General features: G+C 42.0%; 1 long non-coding RNA gene across 1 annotated transcript in view; it reads right to left on the reverse strand.

Moving 5' to 3' along the window:
• Window positions 1-4,059: 4,059 nt before the first annotated feature.
• The window catches only part of LOC310690104, a 60,906-nt gene continuing 51,125 nt past the window's right edge, over window positions 4,060-13,840 (reverse strand). Inside the window, exons 2-3 of the long non-coding RNA XR_014517905.1 lie at window positions 4,768-4,908; window positions 4,060-4,137 (exon numbers count right to left, since the gene is read on the reverse strand). This is a non-coding gene — a long non-coding RNA (uncharacterized lncRNA). The remainder of the gene's footprint in view (window positions 4,138-4,767; window positions 4,909-13,840) is intronic.

The raw sequence follows: 13,840 nt of genomic DNA on the forward strand, positions 1-13,840 counted from the left end.
CTGCCAACCTAGTAGTTCAAAAGCACATCAAAGTGCAAGTAGATAAATAGGTACCACTCTGGCAGGAAGGTAAATGGCATTTCCATGCTCTGCTCTGGTTCGCCAGAAGTGGCTTAGTCATGCTGGCCACATGACCTGGAAGCTGTATGCCGGCTCCCTCGGCCAATAAAGTGAGATGAGTGCTGCAACCCCGGAGTCGGTCACAACTGGACCTAATGGTCAGGGGTCCCTTTACCTTTTTTTATCACAGTTCAAAATTACATAGGTAAAAAATAACAGCAATTTTTTTATTTTTTTATTTTTTATTTGCTGTGTTGAAAGTTGTTAGGAGAGACTCATATTCCCCTCACAGCTAGAGAAGGGTTTTTTAACCACTCTGAGTACTGTAGCTCTTCAAGAGAAATGCGGTCACCTAACAACTCCCTGCACTCTTAAAACAATAGTTTGGGGGCAGCCATGACTTACACACAAAGGTATGGGTCCACAAAAGGTGTTGCACAGTGTTAAAAATTCAGAAAAAGAGATGCCGGAACTCACCATGAATGCCTCCCTTGTTCTTTTACAATGGCAATGGCGCCCGCCTGAGAAGAAGAAGAAGAAGAAGAAGAAGAAGAGTTTGGATTTGATATCCCGCCTTTCACTCCCCTTCAGGAGTCTCAAAGCGGCTAACGTTCTCCTTTTCCCTTCCTCCCCCACAACAAACACTCTGTGAGGTGAGTGGGGCTGAGAGACTTCACAGAAGTGTGACTGGCCCAAGGTCACCCAGCAACTGCATGTGGAGGAGCGGAGACGCGAACCCGGTTCCCCAGATTACGTGACTACCGCTCTTAACCACTACACCACACTGGCTGAGTTCCTGTGAATTCTGGCTGAAGGAAGCTTTCACGTTACTTTTAACATACAATGAAGGCTGAAGGAAAGCCCTGATGTTGTACATGCAGCTTCTTCATGTGTAGAGCATGCACACTCATTACTTCTGCCAACAGTTAATGCTCACTAGCTTTCAGTAAACAAAATACAAGGAACTGAATAATGGTCATGTGTAACTTCTCTACTGAAACTGAAAGGACTTTGGTAACAAGCTTAGGCTTGCCACAGTGACCTCTTAAGGTTTTGTTTATGCTTATTATTTATTTTGCTATGTGATCAATCCTGTTTTCATGTAACACAAATAAAAGCTTTCACGTTACTTTTAACATACAATGAAGGCAATGGTTTATGGCTAACGTGATCATAAAATGCACTTGTTTGGCCACCCACTCACAACATGATTTTTACCTGTTAGTATTAAACTAATGTAATATGCAGCTTGTAGGTCCTTTCCCTACTATTCTTGATGCTCTTATGAGTCAAAAGAATAAGATAATAATTGGAATCATATTTTGTACAAAAATATTCATATCTCACCTCTTTGCCCTGCATTCATTTGCATGGTATTTTCAATTTGTAATTAATTTTGTAGTCTATTTTCTCCCCCAAGTACTTCTTAGTTTATTATTCTTATTATTGAATACCGCCTGTGGAACACTGCACCCTGATTAATCGTTGCATGCTTTCTTTTCTCTCTGAAGCATAAACTAGCAAGTATTGTGAATTTGGCACTGTGTAATGTAGCATTTTGCTTGCTGTGCAGCACTAACAAACAACACATCAGTAATCATGCCTAGCTCTCATTTAAATGCAACCTCACACTGCATGTTACAAATATCTGGGAGCTGTGTGATTAGTTAACATCTTGCGCATAACCCTTAAGATTCTAGCAAGTTCTCGGGAGATAATTAGCTTTCAGGGTTCCTCCACTGAAATGAACTCTGGCTCCCTGATGCTTAGCTCCGAATGTTGTGACTGGGAGGAACGGCAGCATGCAAGTGCTTTAGGAAGCACACGTTTATTTGTGGGGAGGGTTTAAAATACAAAATGTTTCTTGGAGACCCTGCCCTGCCCATTATTGCATTCCTTGAATTCACCCTTGCAACCAAATAAATTTATTATTTATTATTGCTTGCGGATAGCTTTCCAAAGGGAATTGAAAAATTCATGGAGGACGAGTCTATCAAGGGCTACTATCCACAATAGCTAAGTTCTGCCTACACAGTTGGCGGCAATATGTCTCTGAATACTAGCTGCTGGGAACCACATATGGGGAGAGTGTTGGTTGGCCTGTGTGAGAACAGAATGCTGGGCCAGATGGGTCTTTGGCCTGAACCTGCAAGGCTTTTCTTATGTTCTGAATTATGGAGCATCACTCTGAATGCCAGTCCCTAAGGAAGAACAGCAGGAGAGGGCTAGTGCACTCCTGTCCTGCTTTCATGCTTCCTGTAGACATCTGTTTGACCACTATGGGAAACATGATTTTGGAGAAGCCTGTTGGGCTTGCCAATCAGAAGGTCGGTAGTTCGAATCCCTGGGACGGGGTGAGCTCCCATTGCTCTGTCCCAGCTCCTGCCAACCTAGACAGGCATAGGCAAACTCAGTCCTCCAGATGTTTTGGGACTACAACTCCCATCATCCCTAGCTAACAGGACCAGTGGTCAGGGATGATGGGAATTGTAGTCTCAAAACATCTGGAGGGCCGAGTTTGCCTATATCTGACTAATAGTACAAAAGCACACCAATGCAAGTAGATAAATAGGTACTGCTGTGATGGGAAGGTAAGCAGTGTTTCCATGCGCTCTTATTTCCATCATGGTGTCCCATTGGGCCAGAAGCGGTTTAGTCATGCTGGCCACATGACCCGGAAAGCTGTCTGTGGACAAACTCAGCCTGAAAGCTTGATGAGTGCCACAACCCCATAGTTGCCTTTGACTGGACTTAACCATCCAGAGGTCCTTTGCCTTTTACTTTTATCTTTACCTTTTACCTTTTGGGCCTCTGCTCATACAGAGGTCTGTTTAGTCCTCTATCTTTTGGACTTCTGTCTGCAGGCAAAGACTTTCTTCTTTACAAAGGACCTTCTGAGATGGCTGTCTGCCTCCAGGTTTTAATTTTTTTTAATAAAAAAATAAAAAATGGGTGATTCAGCTGTTTCTGTTTCAATTTGTAAAGCTCAGGGAGCAGTTATGAACCTTGCAAACAGCAACTTTCCAGCTCAGCAAAGAATTGAACTGTCCTATTTTGTTGAGGTTACACTGCATTCAGGAAGTCTCAAGTTCCATTTCTCAATATTCCCATGTGACATGCTGTAGTCATTGCTTAGTGGGCATAGACAATTCGGACCTAGATGGACCAGTGGTTTGTGCTGGTATATGGTAGCTTCTTATATGTTCTGTTTGGCAGGGTTTGCTTATAATTTGTTCTCTGGACCAAATAGTAATAATAATAATAATAATAATAATAATAATAATAATAATAATAATAATAATTTATTTATACCCCACCCATCTGGCTGGGTTTCCCCAGCCACTCTGGGCGGCTTCCAAAAGAATATTAAAATACTATGATACATCAAAAATTAAAAGCTTCCCTAAACAGGGCTGCCTTCAGATGTCTTCTAAAAGTCTGGTAGTTGTTGTTCTCTTTGACATCTGGTGGGAGGGCGTTCCACAGGGAGGGCGCCACTACCGAGAAGGCCCTCTGCCTGGTTCCCTGTAACTTGGCTTCTCGCAGTGAGGGAACCGCCAGAAGAAATGCCTTCCTTTCATTTATTTTTAGCATCTAAAATTGCTCATCCTTTCCTTTGGGGAGCTAATATGCACAATACCATTTTGGCAAAGATTCCGAACCACATTTACCCCTGCCAGTGACGAAACTTTCTTGCGAAGTAGATATTCCTAAAAAGTAGTTGTGAATAACATCATCTGTGGCCAGTAGTTTATCAAAATATATGATTGGTATTCCTAAATAAGTTTTGTGTGACCCAAAGGATTAAGAGTGCAATACTGCACACACAACACATGATAACCAGTAATATGTAAGTGCAGGTTCTTATTTCTCTGGCCACTTATAGATTATCTAGTGTGCCATGTTTGTATGTGTGTGGTTGAGAGGAGAGGAGCTGTAGCATACCCTGTGTACCAAAATAGTAACCAACTGCTTTGCCAAAATTACGTTTCTGTTGCTGCAATGGAGATGTCAGTTTTGGCCAATGGTGTGTAGGAGATGATTCATCGCAAAGTACCATTTGCTCCTAAGGATCACCTGTAGTGGAGGATACAAAAATAAAGCTTTGGCGGGCGGGAGGGATGATGAATAAGCACTCTGTGCTGAAACAAAGTTCTCCAGTTACCAAACACTTGTTTTGCTTTGTGGGAAACTCTTATACACACACACACACATTCTCCCGACACATCGGGGTCTCTATAAACTGACATAATTCACACTGTTCTTCAACAGATGACTTTCAGTCTCTCGCCAATCTTCTCCTTTCAGATCTCTGTTCTGTGAGAAATGGGCCCTCTGTCATATTTTTTCTTCTTCTCAGCAATTTTGTTGCAGGCTTCCCCCACCCCTTGTATATTAATGATCTAAGAGATTTATTATTCAGGTTCTTCTCCGCTTTCTTTTTTTGTTGTTTGTTGATCTTTTGTTGTTGTTTTCAGCTTAATTTCTATAAATTACTGTACAGTTTCCCATAAGGTATAATTAAGCAGAATTGCTAAAGTTTTAATTATTGTGTATTATAGATGTTGAAAGCAACATTAGCACTTAGCTTTTTAAAATGTGATAGTATATTTATAAGCAAGCATTTATAAACACATTTACATATAGTTAAGATGAAAAAGGTATTTGAATTGTAGTCATTAGCATTTCTTCAAACATATGGCATACCAGCAGAGGCCATGGGCCATGCCTTCATTAGCTGAACACTGTTTCATCAGGATCGCGGCTTCCTGCTGAGGCATCCTGTGGAGTCCCCTTCTGTCCCTGAGGTTTCAGTGACAAGGGACAATATGTCCCCAAGGTGAAAATCTGGGAAATAAAGCAGATTAGCCCTCAGAGGCGTTCTTATGATTATTTAATCACACTTAGAAAAGAACTACACAGTGCCGCTGAAAAAAAAAGCCTGCCTAACCGAATTCTCTTTTTCTGTGTTGGTTTCTTCAAAGAGCTATCCCTGAGTGCAACAAAGACAGAGAGTGACAACCACTTTTTTATTTTTACTATTACTTCTCCTGCTAGATTTCTTATCTGCCCTTATACCATATGGTCCCTGGGTGGGTTACAACCATTAAAAAATGCAAGTTTACAGTCTGGGTCCTGAAAAATATGCCTCAGGAGTCAAAGGCCAGAGTAAAGAGGTGTGTCTTCAGCATAAGAGGAAAACTACATAGTGAGGGGGCCAGAGGCACCTCTTTGGGAATGGCACTCCATTTTTATAAAGCTGACCTGATTAAAATTTGCTAGCATGATGGCCAGAATTTGAACAAGTCCTAATAAGGCAGCACAGGTCGGTTATTGTTCATTAGTTTATAATTTTTATTTTTACCTCTCGGATGAAATGTTTCTTAAGGAAGGCATGTGCAGGATTTTCATTTTAGGGTGCTTTTTTTAAAAAAGGGAAAGAAATAAAAAAATATCATCAAATAAAAGTCATGACCATATTTTATTTGTGAATTTCTCAGGTATATAAAGAGAGCTTAATATGACAAGCAAAAGCATTTGTCTCAGGGCATTAGTCTCTTTCACACCCTGCCTGCCACATATATCATTGTAATATGATACCCTTTGGAACAAAACATAGACTTTGAAACATCAGAATAAATGTACTGCAAAAACAATGCATGCATTTCATTTATCACAATGTTGTTTTGAAAGGATTTAATGTTTTAAAGATACCTTTTTCCTTCAGCAATACACTAACGGCTGTTATTAATTTGGGAATAGATGGTGGAGCAATAGATATTGGCCGGAACAGAACTTTGTGCTGTTTTGTCAGATGTTGCCCCAGATTCCTCTGTTATTTTAGTTCATAACTGGCATGAAAATGTCAGTGGTGTTAATCTTAAATCTAGCACAGACCTCAAGGTGTATTTCAGCAGTCAAGGTTTTATCTGGGCTAATCTTGAGAGTAACGACACCATTCCATCTTTGCTGCCAAAGGACAAACATTAGTTTGATGATGTCGGGGACTGGACAGAGGAGGAATGGTGGAGAACGCCTGCCCAGCCTGACCCTTCCAGAGAAGAGGAAGACAGTTCAGAATTACAACAGGGGTTTGAGGGAGGTCACAGCTCAGAGAAAGATGAGGGGGAAAGTTGGGAGATAATGGGAGAGGAGGAGCAGGCAGAGCTGGAGCAGCAGCTGGCTGACATGTTATCACTAGGAAGCATTCCAGACCCACCATCTCCCAGAACCCGGCGAGCCTTAAAAGTAGGAGAGCAAAGAGCTCAAAGACAGATGGCAACCGTAAGCAGCAACCATAGAGGGGGTGATGCTGATGACAAGTGAGGAAGTGGGAGAGAAGCGGGGTGGAGATTTACTCGGGACAATGACATTATCCAAGAGGCTGGGTTCTATAGCCTCTCTCTGTAAATATTGAATAGAAAGTGGATGGTTAGAACTTTTCCTTGTCTTTGTACATTCCTGGCAACTGGCTATAGGAATTGCTTATAGCCGTTGGACAGACACTAGTTGATAGAGTGTGAAGGGATTGCAAAAATGACAAAAGAGAATGCAAGAAGAGCAACTTGATGAAGAAGTAATTAGCTCTCATGAAGCTTGAGGTCTGACTTGAATAGGCATGAGCGAATTTGTCAATTTCAGTTTCTCATTTCTCCAACCTTAAATTTGGTTCCCCACATTTCCACATCAGTTTGCAATTTTTAAAAAAACCATTCTCATGAAAATTCATCAGTATTTTAGCACAAATTCCATATTCCCAGCATGTTTGCACTCCTGTCAGAGCGACGTCTATACTGGCTTGGTCATGTGTACAGAATGGAAGATGGCATGATCCCCAGGGATTTGCTCTATGAGGACTGGCTTCAGGCAGCAGGCCTGTTGGCAGACCAACTCTGCATTACAAAGGTATCTGCAAATGTGACATGAAGACTGGCAACATTAACCCCGTCATATGGGAATCCCTTGCTGATGACCGCAGTGCCTGGAGACAAGCAGTCAGGACATGCAACCATAGCAGTGACCAGAGGAGGAAGGAGTGCTGAAAGAAAGCATTTCTCTCCACATCGGTCTCTATAGCCACACCAGGCACTGTAACCTTCTAACTGTTTGGCTTCATTTCTAAAGGTTCAGTCCTCTATTGTCTCCCAAGACAGATGGATCTCAACAGCCCTTTATATATATGCATTTTGGTATGCAATTTTGTCTTATAGACACAATTTTCCAAAGCATTTCCCCCCAATACAAAGTATTTTATATGCATTTTTCACTAATATATATGCATTTTTCTGCACATTTTACCCCGGTGCATGCATTTTTGCACAGGTGACTTGGCTAGAAAACTGAATTGCAAAATTCGGAGACATGCGAATTTTGAAGGATGGTAGTGTCCAAAACACATTGTTTTGGAAAGTATGAATTAGGTAGGTTCACTTTTGAATGCCAACTAAAACCAAGGTCTCCCCCAGCCCTAGACTTGACTCCCATAATAGAAATAGAGCAGGCAGCTCAGTCAAAGAGCCTTTGCTTGACATGCAGGAAGTTCCAGGTTCCATCCCTTACATCTCCAAGCAGGGCTGTGAAAGATCTCTTCCCTGAAACCCTGAAGAATCTGCTCAAGACAATAATAAGCTGCATGGACTAATAGACTCAGTAGAAGGCAGCTTCCCATGTTCCTAGAGTAGGTCTGTCGGATCTCTAGATAATGCCTTGTTTTACTGGACCTGGGTCACCAAATCTACAGGCCTGGATGCTACAGAACACTGAGAGGAAAGAATACAAGACAGCACCACGCTGTTATGTTTCATCCCTTTATCTAATTGGCAGTATTATGCTGCTCTATCCTTGTCCTCCTCTCCTTCCAATTGGCCAGGCGGTACAGGAAGAAGCAGATTAGTGAAGTGGAGGCAAAGGGAAGAGGGGACACAGACCTGCATGGTATTGGTTATTAGTTGCGTGCTCACCCTCCTACCCTATAGGGCAGTGGTAGTGCCACCAGTTGCACCACGAGCAGTGGAAATGTGTTTGCACTTTTACTTATTTTTGTGGTTATTTCCATTACCCCCCTTCGTCACTACGATTCCCGGGTAGTTTACAACAAATTCACATCACTACAGGAGATCAAATAAAATATAATCATCACAGTAGATTTTCATCAGTTTCCACTTACAGCAGACAGTTGAATTATTTTAATTCTATTAGCCACCCAAACATTTGCACGAATACACAGGCCTCACACAGAAGCTTATCAGAATTGGTAACTGCCTCATTGGTAACTGCCTCGTTAGTAACTGCATTAGTTGTTTCCTTGTATGGAAATGCCTCCCACTTCACTGTTCCACCTCAACCATTTCCACCTGGAAATGAGAGGAATGGAGCACCTGGCCTACTCAATATCCACACCACATTTTGGGCAGGTTGGCAGAAGCTGGTGGCCACAATGGTTGATTTTGGGGAGATATTGCTGCTATCTTTGTCATAAGCCCCTTTGAGGAGGAATGGTGGGAGCCACCCCCTCCCCCTGCTCCTTATCCAGATCCTGAATCATCCCAGGAGCAGGAGGATAGTATAGATTTGGAATAGTGGTTTGCACAGGGACATAGTTCAGAAGGCAGAAGCTGGGAAATACTGCATGGGGAACAGGAGAAAAACACTGGAAGAGAGAGGGTTAACAGATTCACAGTCTCTGGACAGCATTCCTCCACTCAGCCCAAGGTCAAGAAGAGCTCAGAAAGTCTCAGAGAAGAAAGCACAGTGGGTACGAGCTCAGATTACAAGATGTAGGAGCAATGGTGTGATGGCCTGGGAAACCGATTCAGAGGCTGAACCGGAGGAATCCCAGCCTGCACAGGAGTCCACGCCTCCAGGGCCGGCTGAACTGGGGCAGGGCCTTGATTCTGAAGCACCTGCACCTGTGCCGGATCCTCAGGAGCAGGCACTAGGTGAATCCACTCTGGCTCCAGAGGTGGTTGAGGACTCAGTGCCTACAGGTGAGTCTCCCCCTGGGTCCAGTAACCCTTCAGCCTCTCCTGAACTGCAGAGGCTCAGGGCAGAGAGGCGAAGGGAACTGGTTTCTCCCAGGAGGAGTGCTCGCCTTAAGGCCAGGAGAGGCTGATTGGCCTCAGAGAAGATAAAGGCCAGTCAGCCCGGTCCCAGGTTGCGGGAGCAACATCGTTGATGAGCTGTTTCGGCCAGCATCCAGTTCTGTTTCCCCCCAGTGTTCCTGTCCCCGCCCGGCTTCCTGCTTCGAACCTCACCTCGCTCCTTGTGAACTGTTTCCAGCCCAGTGACCCAGGACCAGACTTTGACTACGCCAATGGTAACCTTCCCTCCGGGACCAGCACAGATGTAGTTTAATAGGGACGGAAGGTGGTGTGATGCTTAATTTGTTTTTGTTTTTTTGTTTTTAAAAAAATAATATTTATTAAAAGTTTAAGAATTACAGAAAGAATTAAAAAAGAAAGAGAAAAAGTAAACAATACAAATCAATACATTACAGTACATATAAAAAATAAAAGACACAATACATCAAAACAAAAACAAAAGCAAAAACAATTAAAAACACATCCAATATTTCCATATCTTTATCTTTCATTAACTTGTTTCATCGACCTCTTCACACCTCCCTTTTTGTGTTCTAGTTATTAATTATTTCAGCAAATCCTTTCCATCTTTCACTGTTTTCTGTCATTTAATTATCTTAATTTATTTTAACCTTATCTTACCATTAAAACCCTAAAACTTATTTATACTTAACTCCTTATAGCATTTCTACTAAAGCCAAATAGTTTCATTCCAACATTTTTTCTAACACTCATTAATTTTACAGTATTTCTCTAAATGAATTTTTAAACTTTCTTCCAATCTTCATCCACCGTCTCTTCTTCCTGGTCTCGGGTTCTATCAGTCCTTTCTACCCATTCCATTTAGTCCATCAACCTGGTGATCTTCTGTCCGAGGCTCTTAACTCTTTTCCATGTCCCTTCTGCAGATCTTCTTCATATTTATACATGCACTTTACTTTATCTTCTGCTGATCTTGTTCTTAATTTCCTTCCTTTGGCACTGAGGAGTAGATCTCGGGGAAACTCCAACCTAACAATGTCTTTATTCCTTCTTGACAGGTCAGCCCATTCTCCATAGTCAGAACTAAAGTCCAAAAGATATTTCAGAGCGTGTTTCAGAGTCCCTCCAAAGCTAAAGGCCCCCACAACTCCAATCTCCCCCTGACCCAAATCCAGATCCCAGAAGCCAGAACATCCCTGCATAAGGGGATCTATCCAACTTTCCTTCTCCAATCCAAGTGGGGCTCCAGGTGTGATGCTTAATTTGGAGCACCACCATTTCTAGGAGATATGTTCTTTGTTCTCTCACTGTGATTATTAAAGTTTCTAACTGGTAAAATGTTCCTTTCCTTTGATCTTCTTATCTACTGTCACAGGGGGAGGAAGCCGATTCCCCGAAGCCTGACAATGAGTAAATATGTATTGCAAGTGGTGGAAAAATTACTATACTGGATCCATATTTATATCCTACCATTTCAGAAAACCACCCCTCTTTGAAGATGATTTCTGAAAGATCCACAGCTTCCAGGCCTGAACTTTAATTCCATGGCTTATTCTGGCACCCATGTGTCTCAAGAGACAATGTTGTGCGCCTCTGGGGGTGAAGCCAAACTGCTATGTTAGCAGCACCAATGTGACCTCCCTGGGGCACAAGTCTGAGCAGTGTGTATGCTCAGTCCTGGCATGCCCAAATGACAAGACCCTATCTCTCGGCTTCACCGTTGTGGTCCAAAGGAAAGCAGAGCAATACCAGCTTGGCTGCAGGAAACGGAAGGTTTTCCTGAACTGAAAGAAGTGTCTCAACTCAGAAGCCACCTTTAAAAATACTTTTCTGGTATCAAGTCCCAGTAATGTTGATTGTTTGTCTTATATTCTAGCTGTCCCTATTTATTTATTTTTGCACATCTGTGCCTCTTTTCTGCCCATGCCTTGTTTAAATGTTGTTAGGTTATCAACTCCCAACAAGTCACAGGTCCCGCCTGCAATATACATTTAAAGCATGCTAAGAGACCCCTCCTCCCTTCACGAAGCTGCAGTTCTGAAAGTTGGTTTAATGATCGAGGGGACCTCCACAGGGTGTCTAAAAATAAACTTTCTAAGTGGCGTAATGGTCTAATCTTGTTTCTAGTACACGGATATGTAATGAGTGCGCATGAGCACAAAGCACCATGCAGGGTGCAGTAGATGCCGTTTCACATAAAGGAACGCATAACTGGCCTTCCAGAACTCTCTATCAGGCCCTCAGGCCTCTTCCCAAGCCACACTCCTCACAACCCTTGTTCTGTGCCCTCCTCTTGTGATTTTACCTGGCCAGAACATTTCCTTGAATTGTGAGAATACCTCTTGCATACCTTGACGGAGGATGGAGAGTGGTACATGCCTGGGCAGGCCCACTTTCGCCACTCTCACCGCTGATATGTGGCCCCTGGAAGGTTACCCATGAGGGGAAGTGGCCCTCAGGCTGGAAAAGTTTCACCGCCCCTGTTTCATATGCTGACATAATGTATTGCGTTTTCAAAATATCAGTTTCCTGTAAGCCGCCTTGTAAAGATTTGTATCCTGGACGAGGAGATATAAATAACTGAAATGAATAAATGAATAAACTTCCCAAATATACATAACAGATTTTCTTCCATACAGAAACACCAGTTTTTGTTATTCTCACTCAAAAGCAGGAGGGGAAGCAAAGACGCTGAGCCAAAAGACCCGCAGCATTGCAATATGTAGCATTTGCAATTCATCTTCAAGAATAGTGTCAATATTGATGGAGTTTTATATAGATTCCAACAAGGAACAGTAGGCTAGCGCAGGCAGATATTTACTTTTGGGAATTCCCTTTTGGGCTTCTTTTTTTTGTTAAAAATCTTGCTTTATGCACACAGTACCACAAATCCCTAGAAATGTACCATGCTATTATTGCCAGCTGAGTTCTTCCAGGCAAAGATGACATCAGCCATCTGTCACGTTATACTAATCCTGGGGAGGAGAGCCAACTGTAGAGAGAATAAATACCTTTTTATATCTATTAGCCAAATATTTACATTAAAAATGAAATGATTAAAATCTCACCAGACAAGCTGATGATTCCCTCTCAGTAAGCTATACAACCAGAGTGTGTTTGTAAATGTAGTTTTAATAGCTTTAAACAGACTAAACTGCAAGCATATATTAAAATGGATGTCCCTCTTGATATTTTTCAAACAACAAAAATACTTTCCATTAGGAATCTAGAAAATTCAGATTTAATGTAAACACATAGTTTTTGTTATTCTCACAAGTTTGCCAGCGTAGGCTATTTTTTTTTTGGGGGGGGAGGCAATTGGGACTAGATGTTTAGAAAACAAGAATGTTTAGGGGGGGGGGTCCTGTGCATTCAATTTGGAACCATTCTCTATAATGATGAGGTCTAGAAACTTGTGTTTTTAAAATGAAAGAAAAACCATATGTCACTCTCTTTGAGGGCAGAGGAACACCATTTTGGCACTTGCTGATTGGAATTGAAAAGCGATGTACACAAAGAGGTAAGTTCAATAAATTATTCTTTATTAATCTGTCAGGTTCATCACTGGATTACTCTGATCTCATAACTTGCTTTTTCTCATGGCAAAGAGTACCTGTGAATTCTGAGGTACTTGCTCCTAGGGATTTTGGAGAATTTCAGTGAAAACGGAGAGGGGGACAGAAATGGCCAGTTTGCTTATTCGTCCCATGTCCTGAATGGAAACAGATCCAGTGAGTACAACTGATATTCACTGTTGTTGCTGCCTCCAGTCAGCAAACAATACATGACTGATTACATTTCCACCCCCCACCCCCTGCATATGACTTGCATTTCCTTTGCATTGAAATCAATGGGGTGGGATAACGTAGCGATAATGCAATTTACGTAATTAATTATGTAAACTATGTAAGTTGCATAATTTCATCTCAATGGCCAGTGAGACAGATAAAGTAGTTTTGGGTAGAAGATTAATTGCAGCTGAACTATTACAGTGCTACATGGGATGAATACAAGGTGGAACAGGAAATGATTCCTTCAGACATCACTACTATGTATCGTATGTATGATGATCCCTCAAGCAGTTGCTCTTCCTTGGTATTTTCCTGATCATACTTTTCATGCCAGTCTGTGGAGTGGTCTTGCCCACATCTCCACCTTTGCCTTGCGTCTCACCATTTCCAAGAGCAGGGCTCCATGTCGCATCTTGACAGATTGAGGAAAGTTTTTGGGAAAGGGTCTTGGAGTTAGGGATAGGGGAGAAATTCACTTCACATTTAGAGGTGAACCTACCTAATTCGCACAACCTGAAACAATAGACGAACATAAACACACCCACCCCTCGAAATTCACACACTTCTCCAAATTTCGCAATGGAATTCTCTAGCCAGGTAATGTGGGCAAAAAAATTTGCATATAATGAAGCACATTATTTGGGGGGAAATCACATTGCCAAAAAAAAATGTGTATCAGGCAAAATTGAGTACGAAAGTGTGCTGAAACAAGTCCCCTTTAAGAATGTTTACAACTTGTGGGCTTTTTAGTTTAGGAAAAAAAGCAAGGAAATGAAAACATGGTTGAGAAAAAATCTGCATGCTGTGAAGAAAGTGGGACGGCACTGACCTCCATCTTAGATGACTTAAAAAGAGGTCTGAGTCAATTCACAGAGGATAAGCCTATCAATGAGGTCTAGTTATGGTGACTGTATGCTACTTTCCTGA

The sequence above is a fragment of the Podarcis liolepis genome, assembly GCF_965112155.1.
Source record: "Podarcis liolepis genome assembly, chromosome: 12".
Taxonomy (NCBI): Eukaryota; Metazoa; Chordata; class Lepidosauria; order Squamata; family Lacertidae; genus Podarcis; species Podarcis liolepis.